The sequence below is a fragment of the Rhinolophus sinicus genome, linkage group LG05 (genome assembly GCF_036562045.2).
Source record: "Rhinolophus sinicus isolate RSC01 linkage group LG05, ASM3656204v1, whole genome shotgun sequence".
NCBI classification, from domain to species: domain Eukaryota; kingdom Metazoa; phylum Chordata; class Mammalia; order Chiroptera; family Rhinolophidae; genus Rhinolophus; species Rhinolophus sinicus.
In genome coordinates, this window is record NC_133755.1 from 6,163,258 (window position 1) to 6,184,298 (window position 21,041).

At 46.9% G+C, this 21,041-nt stretch overlaps 1 long non-coding RNA gene across 2 annotated transcripts; it reads left to right on the top strand.

Moving 5' to 3' along the window:
• The first annotated feature begins 13,194 nt into the window (after positions 1-13,194).
• LOC109455810 (uncharacterized) lies at positions 13,195-20,729 on the top strand. 2 transcript variants are annotated; one of them, XR_002138750.2, is made up of 3 exons: positions 13,195-13,404; positions 18,430-18,614; positions 19,869-20,729. It is a non-coding gene; the product is annotated as an uncharacterized LOC109455810 (long non-coding RNA). The 2 variants fall into 2 exon arrangements; XR_002138749.2 differs by lacking the exon at positions 13,195-13,404 and adding an exon at positions 16,508-17,598.
• The last annotated feature ends 312 nt before the right edge of the window (positions 20,730-21,041 follow it).

Here is a 21,041-nt window from a genome sequence, read left to right on the forward strand (position 1 = left end):
ACATTTTGTTTTTGTATTAGTAATGTATTAGTAGTAGTTTGTTTCTCTGTAGTACCTTATGCATAAAACAGCTCTGATTATGACAAAAGCATTTAGGAGCCCAATGGGGCCCAGCAGTGGTGGTGACTGGTAGAGCTTCCTGGAGCAAGTGCCACTGGTAGAGCTTCCTGGAGCAAGTGGAACTGAGTCTGGAAGATTGGCCAGACTAACGGGAGAAAGTCATTCCAGAGGAAGCAAAGGAAGTGAAGAAGGCACAGTTGGGGTTGATCTGAGCCCATGAAGAGGAAACTGGCAGCCAAAGCCAGATGATGGGGTGGTGCTGGAGGGCTCTGTGACATGGTGAGACATTCAGAGTGTTTGTAGGCTAGGCCCCATGGGCCCCTGATTTTTGATTCTCTAAGATCTCTTTGGGTTTATTGATGTTGTTATAAAATACAGGATTTGGTGTGTCAGGGTAATCAATAGTGGCCTCTAAAACAAACAATCCTAAAATGTCAGTGGTTTATGCCATAAAGGTTTGTTTCTTGCTCTCATTGGGGGCAGGTTCCCATGTGGTAACTCAAGCACTCTGGGTCTTCCCACCTGACAATGCCACCATCTTCTAAAATATGCACTCTCAACATGAGAGGTATTGCCCCAAGGAGGCAAAAATTGGTTCTTGGAGGAGAGGGGTGAAAAAAAATCTTAGCTCCCACAGGGGCCACAGTACATAAACAGATACATAGTATATCCGTGTTTTTCAGATTTCATGGGAGAGAGGAAATTAGGAAAAGAAATGTCTAAAAAGGCTCCTAAGGGCATGATGGAAAAAAAAAGGCCAAGAAATACTGTTCTAGAACAGGGCTGTTCAATAGAAATACAGTGTGAGCCAAAACCACATATGAAATTAAAAATTTTCTAGTAGCCACATTAAAAAAGTAGAGATTAATTTAAAAAATACAGTTTAACCCAAGATATCCGAAATGTTATCATTTCAATATATAATCCCATAAAAATGATTAATGAGCTATTTTACATTCTTTTTTTTTTTACACTAAGTCTTTGAAACCCAGTGTCTATTCTGCACTTACAGCACATCACACAATGGCCACATTTTAAGTGCTCAATAGCCACGTATAGCTACAGGCTGTTCTATTGGACAGCACAGTTCTAGAACCTCCTTAGGGTCCTTGATTTGTTCTTCACCATTGGACTGACTGAAGAACAAAGAGAACAACTAAGTTTGCAAGGGTTCCACTGACATTCCATTGGCCAGAAGCCAGCCATGTGGCCCCAACTTAACTGCAAGGGAGGCTGGGAAATAGTCTTCTGTGGCCAAGAGGAGAAATTGGGTTGGTTAGGATCAAGACAATTCCTGCTGTAGTCCACCCTCTGGCCTCCAGGTAGCCATGTTATTTTTCTTCCACACATGGAATACACTTAGTCCCTCCCCAAGGGGGCTCCACAGCAACATTCATCCCTGCACCCAACTCAAAGTCCTGGAGATCTGGGGGATGTGTTGACCCTCCAGGTCAGGGTGTGAGGCCCCCGAGGGTAGAGCTCATGAGCTAAAAAGATGAGCAATCCTTTCCACCTCCAAACTCCCAATGTATAACGCCATGTTAGGGCAGGACAGGAGACTCATAATAAACACTGCCTTTCAGAAAAGAGAAAAGTGAGAGATAACACAGCCGTCCCTGGGTCAGCAATTCTGAAATCCTGATGTGTGATGTTGTAAGGCTTCTACAGTGGGGAGAGGCAGTTCCTTGATCAGAGTGAGATTCTGCGGCCTGGGAGGAACTCTGTGACTGCCCCCACCCTCTAGGAGGTGTCCCCTGGTGATTGGTCTCCTACCCACATCTAAAGTGGGAGGGGAGAAGCCTGTTTCCCTGGGGGCTGCCCAGACTTCAAAGCATTCCTTTTGCCTGTGGAAGATTGGGAGTCCAAGGGCTTTTTTGTTTTGTGTTTTTGCCTTTTGTTTTGCTTTAAGTGACTTTTTACTGAAATATAACATTGTCATGGACTGAATTGTGTTTCCCCCAAATCCATAGTGCTGAAGCCTTTATCTCCAAATGACCATATTTGGAAATAGGGCCTTTAAAGAGGTAATTAAGGTTAAATGAGGTCATAATCCAATAGGCTAATTGGGCACTTTATAAAAATAGAATCCATCAGTCTGTACTTTTCTATATCTGACTGTTTCACTGAAGTGCAAGTCCACGGCTCATTCGTATAATTGCTGGTTGCGCACAATTGTATAAATGGACCACGGTCGATGTGTTCTCCTCTTGATGGACACGTGGGTAGTTTCCACATTGCATCGATGGGTTGGCACAGTGCAATACTTCAAAGACCAGACACATACCTTCTTGTCAGTACCGCAGGCTATTTTCAAGGTGCTGCCAAGTGTATAATGGCCTGTTTGTATTACAGTTTAAATCTCAGCTCTAACAAACACCTCACCACCCCAAACCATTTAGAAGGCCTGAGGTCATCTAATATATGTTACTCAATACAAAACAATGATGTTAAATTACAACAAAAAGAATTGGCTAGGCTCGAGTTGGGTGTGTTGATGCTTCCCTCAACAGTTACACAGTGAAGACCTGTGTGTCCTAGCTGCTGTGGGGAGAACAAAAGAAATACAGAGAACATGGTTTCAGCCATGAAAAGGTAGGCTTATCAGTACACTTGGCTAGAACCTAAAATATTCTGGCTTTTCTTAAAGGCTTTGAATTCGAAAGCTGAAGTAGAAGGGTGGCTTTAGCTATAGATGCAAACAAAGGAAGGGGGTCGCTGTTCACTCTGTCATTCCTTCCTTCCCTTATTCATTTGACAAATATTTGCTGAATATCCACTTATTTCAGGCCTGCGCTGGCCGGAGGGTACTAAAACGATTAAGAAACATTCCCTGCCTGTAGCAACTCATAGTCTAATGTGGGAGGCAGGTCAGTAAAAAGCTGCAGTGAAGGTAGTATGTATGGAAAGTTCTATGAGATCACGCAGTAAGCAAGCAACTCACTCTGCTTGAGGGAGTCTGATATTGAAGAGGGTTCCTGGGATGGCAGGGAGGCAGAAGGGGGGCGTCCCAGGCAAGGATGGCTCGGGAGCAAAGGCACGGAAGTGGAGAAGGGCGCGGTGCAGGGCGTGTGCTCGGGGAACCCCCAGCAGCCCCTCTGGAGCAGTTCTATAGGAATCAGCCTCAGCAGCTGCACTGAGCGCAGAGACAGTGACCACGGCCACTCACCTTCCTTTCCACGCTCCTGTGAGTTTTAAGAACAGAAGATTAAAACTTTTTACATGACTAAATTTCTTGAATTCTAGAACACTCAGCTTATATTTAGCATGGCTCTTTGGGTGCTCAGTAAATGAGAATGGAGTGTTCCAGAGCTGGGTGACGTGAGACCATTTCAGAGAGTCCCCTTGGCCTTGGGCTGGAAGTTGGGGCCGATCACACACCAGTTCCAGGCCATTATTCCAGGAAAAAGCAGAAAGGACGACAATAATATTTTCTGAAGTACAGCAGACTCCAGTTCCTGTTCTGCCCTCAAAGGCTGGATCACCAAACAGAAAAGAATAAGCCAGATGATTTAAGGAGGAGCAAAGGACAGTCCAGAAAACTTGATTTTTTTTCTAGGACAATGAACAGAATTGGTAACTCAAATTCCCGCATTTCACATAGTTAATAACAACAATAAAAAATGAATAATATATGATAACTTTGTGCTTCCCCCAGAATATTTCTAAGCGTTAAGGGTTGAGGGGGGATGTTGATGAATGAACCAGGTGTTTCTTTTCCCTCTATTTCCTTATAATTTCTACCCCCACCCCAAGTTGGGTTACTGTGGTTGCTGCTTGTCTCCCATTGTCCCTCACCCCGACTTCCTATAGCACCCCTTCTATCCTGAAAGGAGAGGAGAGGAAGGCAGGTGGGGCTGGACTAGAAGTACCTCTGGGGGACATCCTCATATTTGTCACATTTGCTCAGAAGTGAATGAAATCACAGCCCTGAGGAAGGAACTGCCATGTCACGTGACTTTGCTTCTCCTGACACCAACGGAGGATTTTTCCCATCTGGCAAAAAGAAGAAAGGTGTTCCAGGTAGAGGGCATGGCAGGAGCAAAGCCACGGAGGCAGGAAAGTACATGGCCTTATCTGTCAGCTGTTGGATTTTTTTCTTAAAACTGTACTACATATATCTTAGCATCACACTCACTACACGTTGGTTGCTTCCTGTGTGTCAAGCATGATGCTAAACTCATTACCTTCATTAACTTACCAAATCTGCACAAAAACTGACTCCCCGCTTTCCATCCTTTAGGGCTCTGCTTAAATTTCAAGTCTTCAGAGGCCTTCCCTGACCACACCCTCTAAAGTTAGCACCCCTTCCCTGCCCCCCACAATTTTCTATTGAATCCCCTTGCTTTCCTTTCTTCTCAGCAACTGTAATAGTTTCTTGTGGCTGTTGTAACAAATTACCACAAACTTAGTGGCTTAAAACAACTCAAATAACCTCCCAGTTTTGTAGGTTAGAAGTCCAACACAGGTGTCACTGGGCTACAGTCAAGGTGTTGCAGGGCTGCATACCTTCCTGGAGGCTCGAGCAGAGAGCCTATTTCCTTGGTTTTTGAAAAATCAGCTTCTAGAGACGCCTGCATTCCTTGCCTCATGGCCCCCTCCCTCCATCTTCAAAGCCAACAATGTCAGGCTGAGGCCTTCTCATGTCACATCTCTCTGTTCTCCCTTTCCTGTCTCCCTCTTCCACTTGGCAGGACACTTGTGATTACAGGCCCGATCTAGCTAATCCAGGATAATCACCCCATTTTAAGGAGTTGACCCTAAGTCTACCTGCAAACTGAATTCTCCTTTGCCATGTAATACAGCATATTCATTAGTTCTGGGGTTGGGACATGGACATCTTTGAGGGCCCATTAGTCTGCCTACCACAGTAATCATCACAATTTATAGTTATTTATTTGTTCACTTCCTTTTGTCTGATTTGTGAAGTCCATGAGGGCAGGCTCTGTGTCTTTGCTGCTTCCTCTATGTTGCAGTGCCTGGCCCAGGGCTGACCCCCAGCAGACCCCTAGTGAATAAGTGTTGGGTAAAGGAATGAATGACCCTAAAAGGCAGGTATTATCATGTCTTTTTATACACAAGTTTCATAGAGGTGAAAAAGCTCACCCAAGCTCTCAGAGTCACGGATCGCAGAGTGTGTAAAAATCAGGATGGGCTATCTTATGCTGCAGTAACAAACAGCCCTCATCTCAGGGGCTTACAACAATAAGGGTTTATTTTTCCCGTGCTACCTGTCGGTCCTGGGTTGTCTACAGCTTTGCGCTACATCAGCTTCACTTTGGGACCCAAGTGATGGAGCAGACTCTACCTGGAACATTGCTGTTCTCATGGCAGAGGGGAAGGGAGCCCCCGGCACAACCACACACAGGCTTTTAAATCTGCTTGGAAGTGACACACCTCACTCACCTCCCCTTGCATTTATTGGACCAAGCAGGACACATAAGTTCAACTAGTGGGAATAATGTTAGTTTGCTAGGGCTACCATAACATAATACCAGGCTGCTTAAACAAGAGAAAGTTAATGTCTCACAGTTGTGGAGGCTGGAAGTCCAAGATCAAGGTGCCGGCAGCATTGGTTTCTCCTGAAGCCTCTGTCCCTGGCTTGTTGACTGCTGCTTTTTCGCTGTGTCCTCACATGGTCTTTTCTCTGTGTACATGTTCCTGGTGTCTCTTCCTCATCTCATAGGGACACCAGTCCTATTGGGCGAGGGCCCACCCTTATGACCTCACGTATCCTTAATCACCTCCTTAAAGGTCCCGTCTCCAAAGACAGTCACATTGGGGGTTAGGGCTTTAACATGTGGATTTCAGGGGCGACATAGTTCAGTTAGCAACAGCAATATGTCATTTTCCCACAAGAAGAACATCATGGTTGAGGGAAAGTGCAATACTTGGTAGAAAATTTATATAATCCACGCGGATTCTAACCGAGCTTCTCCAACTCCAAAGTCCAGTAAGCAGCCCTTGCTCAGGGGTCTCCTGCAATGACTCATGCGCTCCCCGAGGACAGAGGCTCAGCTTACTCCTCTGTGTCCTCCATGTTGCCTGGAGGGTGGCTGATACTCTGTCATGCTCAGTGTCTTCCTCAAATGTATGTATTCTTATTATTTTATTCTGATGACAATGAATACCCCTTGATAATAAGGAAAGGAAACTACTCCTGCCCTGGTTCCAGCGCTTATCTGGACTTTTGCAGTCACCTCTTAGAGCAGACATTATTGGTATCCTGTTGCAGTGGATGCCACCCAGAACCCACCTCAGGACAAGTCAACCACTCACTCCCCCAGTTGCTGGGAGTCTTGGTTGCTGTGGCCTCCAGCTGTGTCTCTCCTTTGGCTGAAAAGAGCTGCCTTGCCCAAGATACATGGACCAAGCTTGAAAACATGCAAGTCAAAAAAGCCAGTGACAAAAGACCACATATACAATTACATTCATATGAAAGTCCAGGATGAGGAAACCTATAGAGACAGAAAGTGGATTAGTAGTTACTTAGGGCTGGGGTGTTGGGCAGATGGAAGACTAGATGATATCGAAAGGTATGGGCCTTCTTTTGAAGGTGATGCAAATGTTCTATGATTCACTGTGGTGATGGTTGCACATCTCTGTGAATATACTAAAAAGTAGAACTATTTACTTTAATTGGGTGAACTGTATGGTACGTGAATTATAGCTCAATAAGGTTGTTAAAAAAAAAAAAAATCCAAGAACTCTGCAGTGGCTTCCCATAAAACACAGAAGAAAAATCCACCCTCAGGACCTACAAGTTCCTGCCTCTGATGTCACCTCAAACCCATCTCTCCTCATTCCTCTCCAGTCACACTGGTGTTCTTTTCTTCCTCAAGCCCTGTAGACTGGTCCCAGCCTCGGGGCCTTTGCACTAACAGCAACTTCTTCTCACTGCAGTCTCAGCTTATATGTCCCGTCCTCAGGCTCTTCTCAGACCACCAATCTGAAGTGGGAATGCCCCCAGTTGCACACGCTCTCAAATACTGTGGAACTGATCACAATTTGTAATGAACTCAATTATTTACATATTTGTTTATGTATTGCCTGTCTCTTTCACTAGAATGGAAGCTCTATGAGGAAGGAACCAGGCCATTTTGTGCACTGATGAATTCTCATCCTAAAACAGTGTCTTGCACGTACTTAATAGATGTTTGTTATTGATAGAAATTTTTATGCAACTGTAGACTTTCTAAAGAATTACAGGAAAAAGTTTTATATTTTCTTGTAATTCTTTAACTCTAAAATAAAAAGATAATGCTTACAAAAGTTCAATTTCTTTTATTTTTACTTTATTTAAAAATTTTTACTGCAATTAAAAAATTAATACACTTCATGTTTTAGATCAGTTTTAGGTTCACGGCAAAATTGAGTGTAAAGTACAGAGTTCCCATATACCCCTGCTCTCCCCCCCCATCAATTTCCCCAACCAGAGTGGTACATTTGTTACAATGAGACCTACACTGACACATTGTCAACCAAAACCCACCATTTACACTGGGGTTTACTCTTGGTGTTGCGCATTCTATGGGTTTGGACAAATATATAATGCCAGTATCCACCCTTAGAGTATCATACAGAATAGTTTCCCTGCCCTAAAAATCCTTTGTGCTTTGCCTATAAAAATGTGTCAGAAATTCACTGGGCTGGGAGGAGTCGCAGAAGGTGAGAGGAGTTGCTACAAGTAAAGTGCATTTTGTCAAGTGTCTCCCTTGAAGAAGTCCAGGCCACGGGCTTGAGCACCCAGGTCTAGCAGGTGCCCGTCCTACCCCAGTGACACAACCGCTGAGGATCTGTCTCCCCTCCTCCCGGCATGCACTAGGACATAGGATGCTCTCCGTAATCCAGGTGGCATCTGGCAGGAGAGCAGACAGGCAAAATGCTGCCTCTGCGCTTGGTCGTTGCCCCAGGTCATGTTGAGCCTGGTTGGGTTTTGCTTTCTCTGCGCCCCCACCAGCAGCCCCCTCTGGACTCATGTCTGATTCCCATGAGGACAGGGGCTGCAAGGCACCTCTGTGAAAATCTGGGGCACAGGCACAGGCGTTCTAGGAAACCCCTCCTTTGAAGGGGAGCACAAAGGCAAAATGACCTCTAGCTCTGGCTCTGTGAGGGCCAGGGTATCAGTCCTCCAGCACATGTGGATCCCTGGGGAAATTTTGAGGGGCGCTGTGCTGAGCTCCAGGTACCACGATCAGTGAAATGGGACTTACTCCTTTGGCCTATTAATATAACTTCATTCAAAGCCACAGGTTGGTGTGGCCTGGGGACATTTGGTTGTATCATCTCCCCTACAAGCTGGCTCCTCCTCAGGAATTCTGTCTTCAGGGACCAGGTCATCAGAGGCAGAAACTGGGGCCTCATCCTGGACCTCCCCTGCTCCTGTCTCCTGGGGCCATGTCTGTGGGCAGTTTCCACCTCAGCAGGTCTCCACACTCCCCACAGCTTTTCATTTGACTGAACCAAACCTCTCCCAGGTATCTTCTTGGCCACCTGGTACCCAGAGGCCCATCCTGTGGGAATCCTTGGGCAGCACCCAGGACCACTGAGTCCTGCAGCCTCTGGAATGTCCATGCTCCATATCATTCTTCCCTTTCTTGGTGGAGCAGTTTGACTCCATCCTGCGCTTACAAGCTCTCATCCCCACACCTGCTGTGCCTGACACTGCCCATAACTTTGCCAAAAGCCATAAAGCAGAAGATGTTGACTTTCTGCTCTCCAAACAAGAGATCCTATAGTTACCAGGATCTGCCGTCATTCGTCATTCCCAGGCACAGGGATTATAAACAATTTTTTTTCCTTCTATACAATCGATCACCAAATTCTATCAAATTTGACACCTTAATGGCATTTCTCCTCTCTATTCACACAGATCCTGGCCTAGCTCAGGTTTCAGCATCTTGTCTGAACTATTTTAAGAGTCTCCTTGCTTCACCTTCTTTGGTTCTCTTTTATTCCATCCTTCCTCAGAACTGTCTAGAGCTTTCCAGAACTTTCCAAAGGTTGAGAGAGGCCCAGGCCCCTTTCTTATTTTATTTTTTGACATACTAAAAAGCAGACATGTCAAAGCAGGATTACAAGGTTATGATGAATTTTACACGTTGACTTTTAACAGAATTAATGCTTTAATTTAAAAAATGTAATGATATCCAGTTGTACTAGTCATAAGATAATTGTAGAATTAAAAAAAAAATAATATAGTACATTCCAGTAGTATAATCTGGTAATGGGACACAGGTTCAAATTAGTTTCATGAATATCACATTATTTTATTCTACCCTGTGACTAAATATTGTTTGGAGATAACCTCTAAAATCCGACTTCGGATTCCTTTGAGAATTAGAAGCCCGCCAAAGGGTCCTTCCAGCCTCCTACAGTGGCACAAATCAAACGTCAGTGTTTCCAGGGTCTGTACCGTGAAGTCCAAATGCCTTAGCCCCACTCTCCTCCGGTGTTGTCTCGCAGGAAGCCTTCGCTCTCTGGCTGTCACTTCCTAGAATGCCCGTCCCCCATCCTAACCTTTTCTGACTTCCATTCATCCTGAAGCTCCTTGACAGTCAGGTCTGCATTCCCAGCTCCTAGCAAGGACCTGGGAAACGAATGAATGGACATTCCAATAAATAAACATATAACTGAATGAAATGCCACAGAGCTCTATGCCTAGCAGTTCTCCGTTTGTTTTGGCCTGGACAATTTTGTTTGAATTGGTGTAACATGGTAGATTTACAAGACTGCCACGGACAAGTTCCGGTTCAAGGCCAAAGTCCACTTACTCTTTCCTCGGGGGCGTGGTTCCGGCTCGGAGCGGAGTCAGAAGGACCACCAGGTGGCGCCACGTCCCCGCTCTGGACCGTTACAATCCGTTTTCCCTTTTGCAGGGCCGAGGGAGCGTATTTCGAGACTGCAGGTTACTCTAGATTGTTTTCTCTAAGGAGCATCCACGAGCTCATTCTAAAATCCCAAATCCAGCCCAATGGAGGGAAGAAATTTTGTAAAAGATATCTAAATTCAGTTAATGGGAGAAATCAGTACAAGGAAATATTCAGAATATTGCCTCAATTTAGAGGCTACAGCTTAGCTGCACTGCCCTTTTGGGTCCTCTAGTTACCCCTGCTTCAGCAGCCGACGCCTCAAGAGAGGGAGTGGCTGTGCCTGTGAACACATCTGGCATCTGCCTTCTCAGAACAGACTAGAAGCCAGGTCCAACCAGCGTTATCCGTGTCTGCTGGTTGTTTGAGAGGCTAATGGATACACTGGTATGGTCTCTGGGCACAGACCCCTCAGAGCAGCTCCTCAGGAGAATATCTCATTCCCTGTGCCCCAACTAGTTCTGGCCCCTTCTTCTAGTCAATAATGGCTCCTTCGTATACAGGCGCCAGCCTCTCACTGTCCTGAGCTACGAGGCGGTCCTTCCCACCTTGCTCAAGTCGGAGGACCCTCGGGGAGGTGGAGAACACTTCACTCTACTTCAAGTCCCCACTGGAACAATCCCGCTCCTCAGTTTCTTTCTTCCCGGGATTCCTTTTACTCACAGTCAACTTGGGTTAGTTTCATACTTACTACTTGGAGCCATAGATGAATTTACTGCAATGGAATGAGTATTATGAGTATTAGATTTGAAGCTAGACAGACAGGCTTCGTGTTAACTGGCTCTGTGACCAATCGCCCTCCACGCCTCCCCCACACACACACACACACACATGAGCCTTTCCTGGATGCTTGTGGCCAGGATCACAGCTTTGCCTAACTCCTGGGGCCCTGTTGATTGTCGTCTATGTAAATGGCACCCTCGACTTGATCTCCAAGGGCCATTCCATCTCTGCAGTTACTCAGCTTGGTCATGCTGCCTGGGCACAAAGCGCTCAATTCCTTCCAGACTGAAGCTTCTTCTCCACTTCTACAGCCTCTCCACTTCTAGCTGCAAATACTGTGTTTTATCTGACAGCCCTATACGCTGGGCAAGCATAGATCCTTGCCAAGCCTCTCCATGACCTGGATAGGACGTGTCACCAGGTACTGATTCAGGTACAATAAGCATCCTTCTGATCACACTTGAGGCTGCTGTCTACCCAGCACAACCTCTGGTGGTCAGAACAACTTTCCAGAAGGGGCATTAGTTAGTTTGGCCTGTAGACCCAAACTGGCCCAGGCTGGCTCCTGCCTGAGGAAAGGACCCTGATATTTACGGTCTCCTTCCCAGTACCGCCTACTCTCTCCCCTTTCTCATCACAGCTACCACCATCTTCTCCCTCTTTGGACTTCCTGGGACCAGGATGGCCGGGAGGCTGGTTCTCAGGGCTCCTTCTCAGCAGCTATTTCTCTGGGTTCGCATGAACCCCACCATCACTGGGGGGTTTCCAGTCAGTCCTACAGATGGGTGATAAACAACACAGAAAAGGGGAGTAGCCCTGGAACCTCACGAACCCTTAGGGAACTTGTTCCCTGATTTCTGCTACTTAAACAGGGCAGAAGTCTGCCCAGAACATTTCTGAGCCCCTCTGAGAAGGTTCCTATATGCCAGTGTACTTGGTACAAGCCTTAAGTCCCTTAAATCCTCACCCTGCCGACAGATTGGAGCTCCCAAAGGGCAGGGCAGGGGACTCCGGCCTACGTGTGTTGCCCAGGCAAAGTGCCTGGCACACATCAGACTCTCCAATGATATTTATGAAGTAAGTGGATATAGAAATCAAGGCTGAAAAGATTTAATGATGTCCCCAGGGCTAGAAGCTACAAAGTGTCTGGAAGCAGAACTCTGGGCAGCAGGATGTTGGAAGCGGCAGCCAGCATCTGGTTATCAGAAGTGGTGGGCACCCCTTGTGGAAAACCTTTCTTTTCTCCCAGTCCTCACCAGTGCTTCTCAATGTTTCACTGATTGTTTGATGATGCCACAGGGAAATGGAATTCTAAAATAAATTCCTCTCTCTACCCTACTCCCTGAAACTTTTGAAGATTTAAACCTAATATTACAAATTTTCTAAATTCGGTTGAAAAATCCCAACAGCTTATCCAGTGAGCACAATGCAGATCTGAAGAAAAATCCCCAGTGAATTTTTATCTTTTCTCTGGTGGCAGCAGCTACACAATTTCAAAAGGAGGGGGAACAGCCTCATCTCCATTCAGGCTACACTTCTGAGCAGAGATTAAAATGGTAAAAATCTTAAGCTAGATCAAAGGGAAACTCTATTGCTATGTGGGCCATGGATGCTGCCTGCAGCAGTGTGCTTTGGAGAGAAAAAGACTCTCAATGGAAAGGGAACATTCTGGAACCTTCTAGATTGTGAGGCTCCTCCTCTGAAAGGCTTCCTTCCCTCCCTGGGGCCAGGTACAGACCTTTGGCAGGGGCCACCCTGTGGTTCTGCCCCATGCACCCACTCATTCCTCCAGATTGGTACTCTGACAGGTGGGGGCTTGTTGGGCCTGGACTGACTAGGTGCTCAGTAAACAGGTGCTGAACTCCTGTGGCCTAGGAGAGTCCCAGTCCTTCTTTGTTACAAAACACAAGGAGGTAGGTCTCTTCCCTTCCCTTTGGACATTTAGTGCCTGGCACACAGTGGACATTCAGAAAACGTTCGTTGCAGGAATGAATTTTATAGTGTGTGTTTATGAGTATCTGGGATTGAAGTCGGGCAACAACAAAGAAATTATCAATACTTTTGTGTTTACTGAATGTTTATTTTGGTCAGCCACCACTTCACACTTTATCTGAATTATCTTATGTAACCCTCAGTCTGTGAGCCAAGAAGAGTTATTTTTCTTCTAGACATGAGATGGCGTAGAGGTTCTGGGACTCCACCAGGGTCTTAGGGCTGGAAGGTGACTGAGGTGGGCGACATAGCCAACTCCGTGGGACTCCAGGGCCTGTGTTGCTGCCGATACTGGCCCTTAATGATTCAACGTGAGTCCATTTCCGCCCTGTCACTATCTGGCTTCATTCTTGCGCTTATTTCCTTCGGTCCCGCTTTCTCAGCCTTCACCAGAAGCTCATGGCTCAGTATGGCTGATGGAAGCTGCCAGGAGAGGCGCTGGCGAGGCAGGCAATGTCCACCAGGTGTCGCTGCAGACAAGGCGGAAGTTAGTGCGGAGGCCCTGGTGGCCCCAGCAGCAGGTGGGGAACAGGAAGTAGGACTCCTGCGTGTATTGAAACACGTTTCTGTGAGTGAAATCAATAAAACGTGTTCCTAAAGGAATCTTGGCCCAGGAGGAATTGGTGCGAAGCGCAGGCCTTGGTTCTACCTCTGAGTTTCACCTTTTTTCAGCCCTCAGATGAAGCAATGGCCACAGTCCCTCTTGGAAACTAAGGTGCTGCTCACACCTGAGATGATCCTACTAACCCAGGTGCCAACTGAGGTAAATGTGTTATTTGAGCCCTGTCCTGTTTCCTCCCCCTTTGGCTGATTCTCTGTGATAGAACTTCTTAGGGTTCTGCAATAAATGACAACGACCATTTGTCAATATGGACAATGACAACAATAGCTGAAAACAAAATCTTGCTTTAGATCTCACCTTGCCTAATTCTCACCATTAGGGTAAGATCAAGAAGCAGCATCCAAAAACCTGGCATTTGGGGAGGAGCTCCCCATTATAAACAATCCTGAGACTTTTCCCCATGAAGGGAACAGGGTCTCCTCTTTGTTCCAGTTGCCATAGAGAGGACAGACTGAGTTGGGGAACCCACGAGTGGTGGATAGCCAGGGGGACCTCTGGAGGTCAGCCCTGCTGTCCAACCTGTGCATTCTGAGGTTGAAGACAAACCTACAAGCAGGGTGCTGTGGGTTAAATAGTGTACCCCCAAATTTGCATGTTGAAGTCCTAAACCCCAGTCCCTGTGAATATGAACTTATTTGGAAATAGGGTCATTGCAGATGTAATTAGTTAAGATGAGGTCATAATGTAGGAAGTGGGCCCCTAATTCAATATGACTGTTGTCCTCATAAAAAGGGACCCTCAGAAGGAACCAACCCTACCAACACCATGATCTGAGACTTCCAGCCTCCAGAACTGTGAGACAATTACCTCTGTTGTTTAAGGCACTCAGTCTATGGTACTTTGTTAAGGTGGCCCCAGGGACTAACACACAGGAACAGTGTCCTGGGGCCATATTGACACTAGCAGTCCCCTAGGATGTGTCCACATCCAAGATGTGGAGACTCTCATCACTGTTGGTGTAACCTTGCCCTCAGAGCACAGGGGTAGAAGAGAAACACTTGTCGCTTTAACGAACTTTAAATCTAGGACTGAGGTCCCCGGATGAGAAGTTAGCCTAGAATAGGAGGAAGTCCTCAGGTTCTCAAACCCAACCTTTCTGGTATATGGGATGGAGAAATCATCTTCTTTTACTGTAAAAAGAACTTTTGAGGACCTAAAATTCAAACCCCTTGTAGGTAAAGAATGCTCAAAGTGAGTTCCAAATCCACACCCCTTCTCCTCTCCATGCCCCTCATCTGCACTCAACACCACTGGGTGCCAAGCTCAGGTCCCTCCCCACCACCACCACCAGGCAGTATTGCCACTGAGGGTGCTTCTGAGGGACTCTTTTTTAGATGGACACCATACCCACCAAAACCAACCAGGCTGAATTCAGCAGACCACTCTGAATAGCAGTGGCGTCCTGGGCCTGAGGGTCAGCTTTCTGCCCTAGAAACCCGAATCCTCCCGTGTGGGAGAAGGGGGTGGAGAATGGGGCAAGGACATGTGCTGTGGGGCTGCCAGGAGCAGGCGTTGTGGTTGCTCTCACCAGTGTTGGAGAGGAGAGGATTTAAAAGTTCATCCTCTGTCCCAGGGATTCCGATTAGGGCCTGAAAGGGCACAGGTACCCAGCTCAGCTGAAGACACACCTACATCTGCTGACCTCCAGGCAGGTCAAGTTTCATCTTTTTTGGTAACCAAATACTAGGCTCTTTCCTAGCACTAAGAACTCATTAAACCAGACTGTTTTCTCTCTCTATGACAAACTCAAATTACTTTTATCAGTCATGGAGTGAGAGAGGGGAGCTAACCCTCTTCTTTTCCCAATGGTCTCTCCCAGAGAGCAAATATAAACCAAGGCCTCTGTAGTTCAATTACAGACGGTCACAAGCCTTTCAGTCACGCTTGTCCTACACCCGAGCTGTAGACACTCGTGACATCAGACCTACAGCATCCTTGTCTAGAGTAAAACTGGGTTTCAGGCTCTGAAGTTTTAAAGGAACCTTAGGGTGGACTGTATCTCTAGGTTCACTGGATACGATTTATGGTCCACCCTAGGATATTTTTGAGAGTGAACAGATGCTAAAAATAATTACCAGGTGTTAATTGCTCTATAATGAGCATAAACGGTGACTGTCCCAGATACCCTGTCCTATAGAGCCCTGAAGAATTTCAAGTACAGGGGGTGACGTGATCACATTTGCGCGTCAGAAAGGTCACTGGCTGCAGTACCCAAGACAGGTGGAACATATTTTTATTTGAAAACATCAAACATGCTCAACGTAAAGAAATCAGATGGTACAAAAAGTATACAGTGACAAGTAAGTCCCCCTTGCCCTTAGCCTGAGTTCCTCTTCTGGAGAGCAGTCACTGTTCCCCATTGTAGTGTTTTCCTCCAGAGAGTCTGACGGTAAGAGCGTGATGTACACCTCTCCCTGTTGGCACAGCGGCAGCACATGGTACAACTGGGGTGGCCCTGGCTTTTTGTTTCTGTGCCTGTAAGTCATCCTAATTGGTACGCAGAGAGCAGCCGCAGGCCTTTTGTTGGCTTTAAAATGTTCCATGGTGCAGCATGTTGTTTTCAACAATTGCCCTGTTGGATGGGCACTGTGGTTGTTTCCAATTTCTTGCCATTTCAAATGATGCTGCAATTGATAGGAATGTGTACGCGGGAGGAGTTCCCTGACGTGGAATTGTTGAGTCAAAGGGCATATACGTTTATAATGTTATCAGTATTTCCAAGTCGTCCTCCATGGAAGAGAACCCATTCTACGCACAGATTCCCGTGCACGTGGATTTTAACCGCAGGAGGAACGCGAGTCCTAGTGACTGGCCCAGGTGGGTTATGCAGCTGGAGGCAGGGAGAGGGACCAGGTGATGACTGCAGCAGTCCAGGAGAGATACGAGGGTCTAATGGCAGGCGGTCATGGTGGGGGTGGCGAGGAAGCGATGATATAGAGCAATCTCTTAGGAGGTAAAGTCAGCCTGAGCAGGTGTGTGGGGGGTAACTCCACTTATCTACCTTGGGTAACTGAGGGATGAAGGTGACCTTATGAACTGAGGTAGGGGATGCAGTTTGCTGGGAAGATAGGTGGAGTTTGCTGTGGAGGAACTTGGGGCATCCAAGGGGAGACAGCCAGAAGGAAGGTGGATACATGGGCCCGCGGCTGGAGAGAAGCCCTAGGGGGAGCCCCGTGTGTAGGAGGGGAGGCCTGTGAGCTAATGGGGCAGCCGGACCCGCTCTGCCTGGGGAGATGGCATGGAGAGGAGACACAAGCCAGGGGCCTGAGGTGCAGAATTGCAGGAGGCCCTCCCTCTAAGCACGGGCCTGTCTTGAGGGTTAGGGCCTCCCTAAATGTTGCTGCCTGGTTCTCTCCTTGCGTCACCTTATCCCAGCCCTGGGGGAGAAACCTGGGGGTGAGCCATATTCAAGGGGTAGGCTGAGGGGAGAGGCACACGGGAAGGAGCAAAGAGACAAGGAATATTCTAGAGGCCACAGAGATAAACTCCTGAGTTAGTGAGTGACAGGTCTGGGGAGGGATGAGAGAGTGTCCTTTAGATAACACAATTAGGAGGTCGGAGGCACCCTTAGTGGAGCTGTTTTACTAAACGACAGAGGCTGGGATTCTATGAAACAATAATAGAAATCAGGATGTTTACTCATTGGTCGTATCCTAGCAACAGCGTCTTTTCAACAGAGGTAAGTGTTCTAGAACAGACCAAATTACACAGGAACACGGTGTTCTAGAATGTCTGCAGGGTTTTGTCAGCCAATTTCCTACTTAAAGCTTCTCAGGAGATTGGTAAAAATTACCTCCTTTTTGTCTAAATTCACAGGTAGTCAATAAAAGGCTTTTATTACAGTAAAAGAACTGAAAAGCTTTGCCGGGGTCACCTCCCGGAATTCAGAGTTAACTGGAGGGGAACAGGGTAAGAGCGGGTTCCCAGCAGGGAAAATGAGCTGGAAATTGTACTTTGCTACCCTTTAAATCAGACATCACTAAATGTTCTTAAGACATCACTGTGGGGTCATATGTTCTCCCAAGAGAACACTGCCAGTGCCTTCCTTCCCCTCCCCCTGCGGCTCCTCCCGCATCAGTGTTGGCTGGTTCGACCTGTAGCTCACTTTCAGCAGCTTTTAATGACATACAGACAATGGGGGAAGGTATTAGACCTCCAAGGCTGCAGTCCCCTGTTGGGCGCTCCCTCCTGGCACCTCACATGCCTCAGGGAGAGCTCTTAGCCCACTGATGCATGATTTAGTTCTACTAACACCGGCTTCCAGTAGATAAATGGTGAGCTGTCTCTGAGGCAGAGGTTGCTGTTGGGACTCTCTTTGTGGAATTCTCTTCTCTGGTAAGTACTGAGGGACTGCTGTGTGCCAGGCTTCGGAGATGCAAGGATGAGTAAGGTTCCAATCTCCTCCTCTGTGCGCTCATGTTTGAGCGGAGGAGATAACCTAGCAAACAGTTTTCTTGGGGGAAGTGCACCAAACTAGAGGGAAGAAGCCAGATTGAGGGGTGCCTAACCCAGCGCTGGGCAATCAGCAGAGACTTCCTGGAGGAGGAGATGTCTGAGTCAGGTCTTGTTTCACAAGAAGGAGTCAGCCTGCTGGAAGCTGGGGAAACATGTTTCTGACCCTTGAAGCAGCTTCTGCAAACACAGGATGTTCGGGGAACAACTACAGGGTTTTGGCAATGCTGGGGCTCAAAGTCTAGAAATGCAGTACCCCTGCCATTGCACCTGGCACAGGGGAGACCTAGCAATTGCTGTGCCATAAAGAACAACATGACAGGGACCAGGACTTCCTTCAGGCAAGGGTGGGGGAGGGGCTCCCCGAGCAAATCAGTGTGAAGTGCAATGATATCATCCTGTCACATCAGTCCCCATGTCCCTGATGATTACAGAATGTGGCCTCTCAGCCTGGCTGTGGGATGAGAGCACTGACGGACATGGAGAGGCTCAGCCCTGGGGGCTGGGAGAGCTTTAGGAAAGTTTAGAACAAGGACCTCTCATTCTCAGAGGTCCTTGAAGATGGAAGTGGGGTGACAGGGCCGTTCCTCAGGTTCTCTTATTAGGTATACAAATTAATACAAAATGGCGTTGGGTGGGGTCAAGCCCAGGTCTTTTCTGATGAGTTTCTTTGTTTTTATCATTATGTTTTTGGTTTGTCCTACGGGATGGCAGGAACTTGCTACTATGCTTATTGAAGGCACATCGTGGAGCTAACTTGTGTCATCCTCATAGCCACTTCATGAGATCCAGCTGGAGAGATGGCCAGACTGCTGCTGGTTTCTTTCTTAAAGAGCGACACCTTGAGACACGTAGCTGAGGCTCAGGACGCCAGGAAACGGTGTTCCTTTGACATATAGGTAGGTAACCATGTCTGAGTAAAGTCCTTCTCAGAAACTGGAGACAATCGTCATGTTCTGCAAGCAGCCAGGCATTTCTGACCCTGCCCTGGACTTCGCCTCCCTCTGTTAGCTTCTTGGTTGGGGCTCAAGGGGAACTGAGTAAGACATAACCCTGGGAACTAATAGACAACTCACTCCAGCCCCAGTTGCTGCTCATTGGGTTAGAATTGCCCTGCTGGAAAGTCTGGAGAGCCTGGAAAGGTGCTGGGCCAGGCAGAAGTCTGGCCATGTGGGGGCTGTGCCCGTGGCCCTGAGACCTTGAGGCAAGTGCTGTGGGAGAAACACATGCCTTCTGTCAGGCGCCTTGGGCTTGGGTCCCAGCCTGCCCCCCACCTGTGTGGTCTTGGGCAAGTCATTTCCCAGAGATCCCAGAGACTTCCCGTCTGAGAGTGGACGACAATCTATGCTTGCCCAGGGTTCTAGTGGGGATAAGTGTTAACACTTATGAAACATATTTTGTAAATAACATGCAAATGTCAGGGGTTCCTGCCCTTACTTTTCAATCCCACGGGGGGGCGGGTCTTTGTGGATGGTGGAGTGTGGGAAGTTGAATGATGTATCTTTAGATTTAAAAAAAAATCTTTTTATTATGGTAATTTTGCAATACCAATGAAAATAGAATAAAATAATAATTTTCCGTGTACTCATCACCACTTGACACATTTGGCCAATCTTGTTTCATCCATCCCCTTTAAAAAAGCCAACTTTATTAAGGTATAATTTGCATACAAATGATGCTCCTAAATGTACCTTTTGATGCATTTAGACAAGTGTAGTAGACATTCTTGTACATTACCACAATCAGATATTTAACATTTTCACCACTTCCCAAAGTTCTCTGGTGCCTCTTCTCGGTCTACGGTCCATCCCTGTCGTCCCAGGGCCTGAGGCAGACCTTCCAGGGGAAACGTGCATCTTCCCAGGGGCGTTCGGGTTACAGGCACAGTAGGGTCTTGTGTTCAATAAAATTTGATGATGCCTTCTCCCCTCTGAGATGCTGCAAACCTTTGGGAGGTGATATTCCCCTTTACCTCAGTGAGCAAGACACTCAGCTTCGTCGGCTCAGCAGGCTCTGTGGGTAATGTTTGGGAGCCAGCTTTCAACACCAGGCACCACTTAAGCCAGTCTTTGATTTTCTCGATTTTTTGGATCTCCTTGTTCTTGTGGTTCGTTCCTCTGATCTGTGTTCCTCTGGCTCTGTCATTTGTCCAGGTCAATGTTAGGGGAGGAAGCATCAGCAGTCACAGCTTGTCACCTCGCGTGACTTTCTTCCAATTGCATCAAATCAATCGCATCAAAGGGAAGTCACATTGTTACCGGGCAGATTGTCCAGGACAGCATGCCAGCTTCTGACGTCGTGCACTGCCAGTTTCTGGGTTTGTTGAGTGAAAACTCCCATGACATTTTTATCGTTTCCCGTGATTGACCCCGAAGTCCAACTAATCTTCATCGGCATTTCAGTTTCAATCAGGAGGGAGATTCATTAATTGTGTGACAACACAGTGGTGATCTAATAATGGAGGAATAATGCCAGCTTAATTATTCCTGCTCTTTGTGACTATTTTAAAAACATAAAGTCTCTTGGCAGTGAATAATTATATACCGGTAGATATTTCAGTGGTTTAATCATTTCTTATTTTCTAATTCTAGGTATCTGGTTAGTGTAATGGGCATTTTTATTCATCTATAATAAAAAATCCAAGTATTTACAAAAATTAAATATGGCATTGAAGTCAGCTTATAATTACTGACTGCGATAGCACTGCCGACGCCACTCCTACAAAAGCTCCTGTCTTCACTTAGTCGCCCCTGGCAATGGGGGGAGACAATGCGTGCAGTGAGAAGAGCACACGTGGCTGTGAAGCCAGACAGACCTGCATTCAAGTCCTGCCCGCATCACTCACTAGGTGTGGTGTAGATCAAGGCTGTGACCTTCCTGATTCTTGGGTTCCTCAGATGTAATGAAAATATTTGTGTCTCCTAGGATTGTCAGGGCGATGTTGGCTATTGTTCTTTGCTTGTCTGAAGTGGATGTCCTTTTAGATTGTCAGAGTTACCATATTAAACTCTACACCACCAAGTTGGATGTCTTTCCTCACCCAGCTTATCCCGTAATATACACAGAAGGAAGGGCATTGGTTCGTAAAAAAAAAAAAAAAAGACCACAATGGGGAAAAGTTGGTGGAATCTGAATATGGATCACTTCTAGTCCTTAAAAAGAGAGAAAATGTCCTTAGCCCAGAAGGAAGGGCACAGCCTGAGTGTCACTGTGTGTTAATGTGGGAGGGATCCATGTGGACCTAGTCAAAGGAGGAGCTTGGCAAAAAAGCTTAGAACTGCAGGTAAGGGGGAGGCATTACCTGGGAGAGAGAACTCTGACCTAGG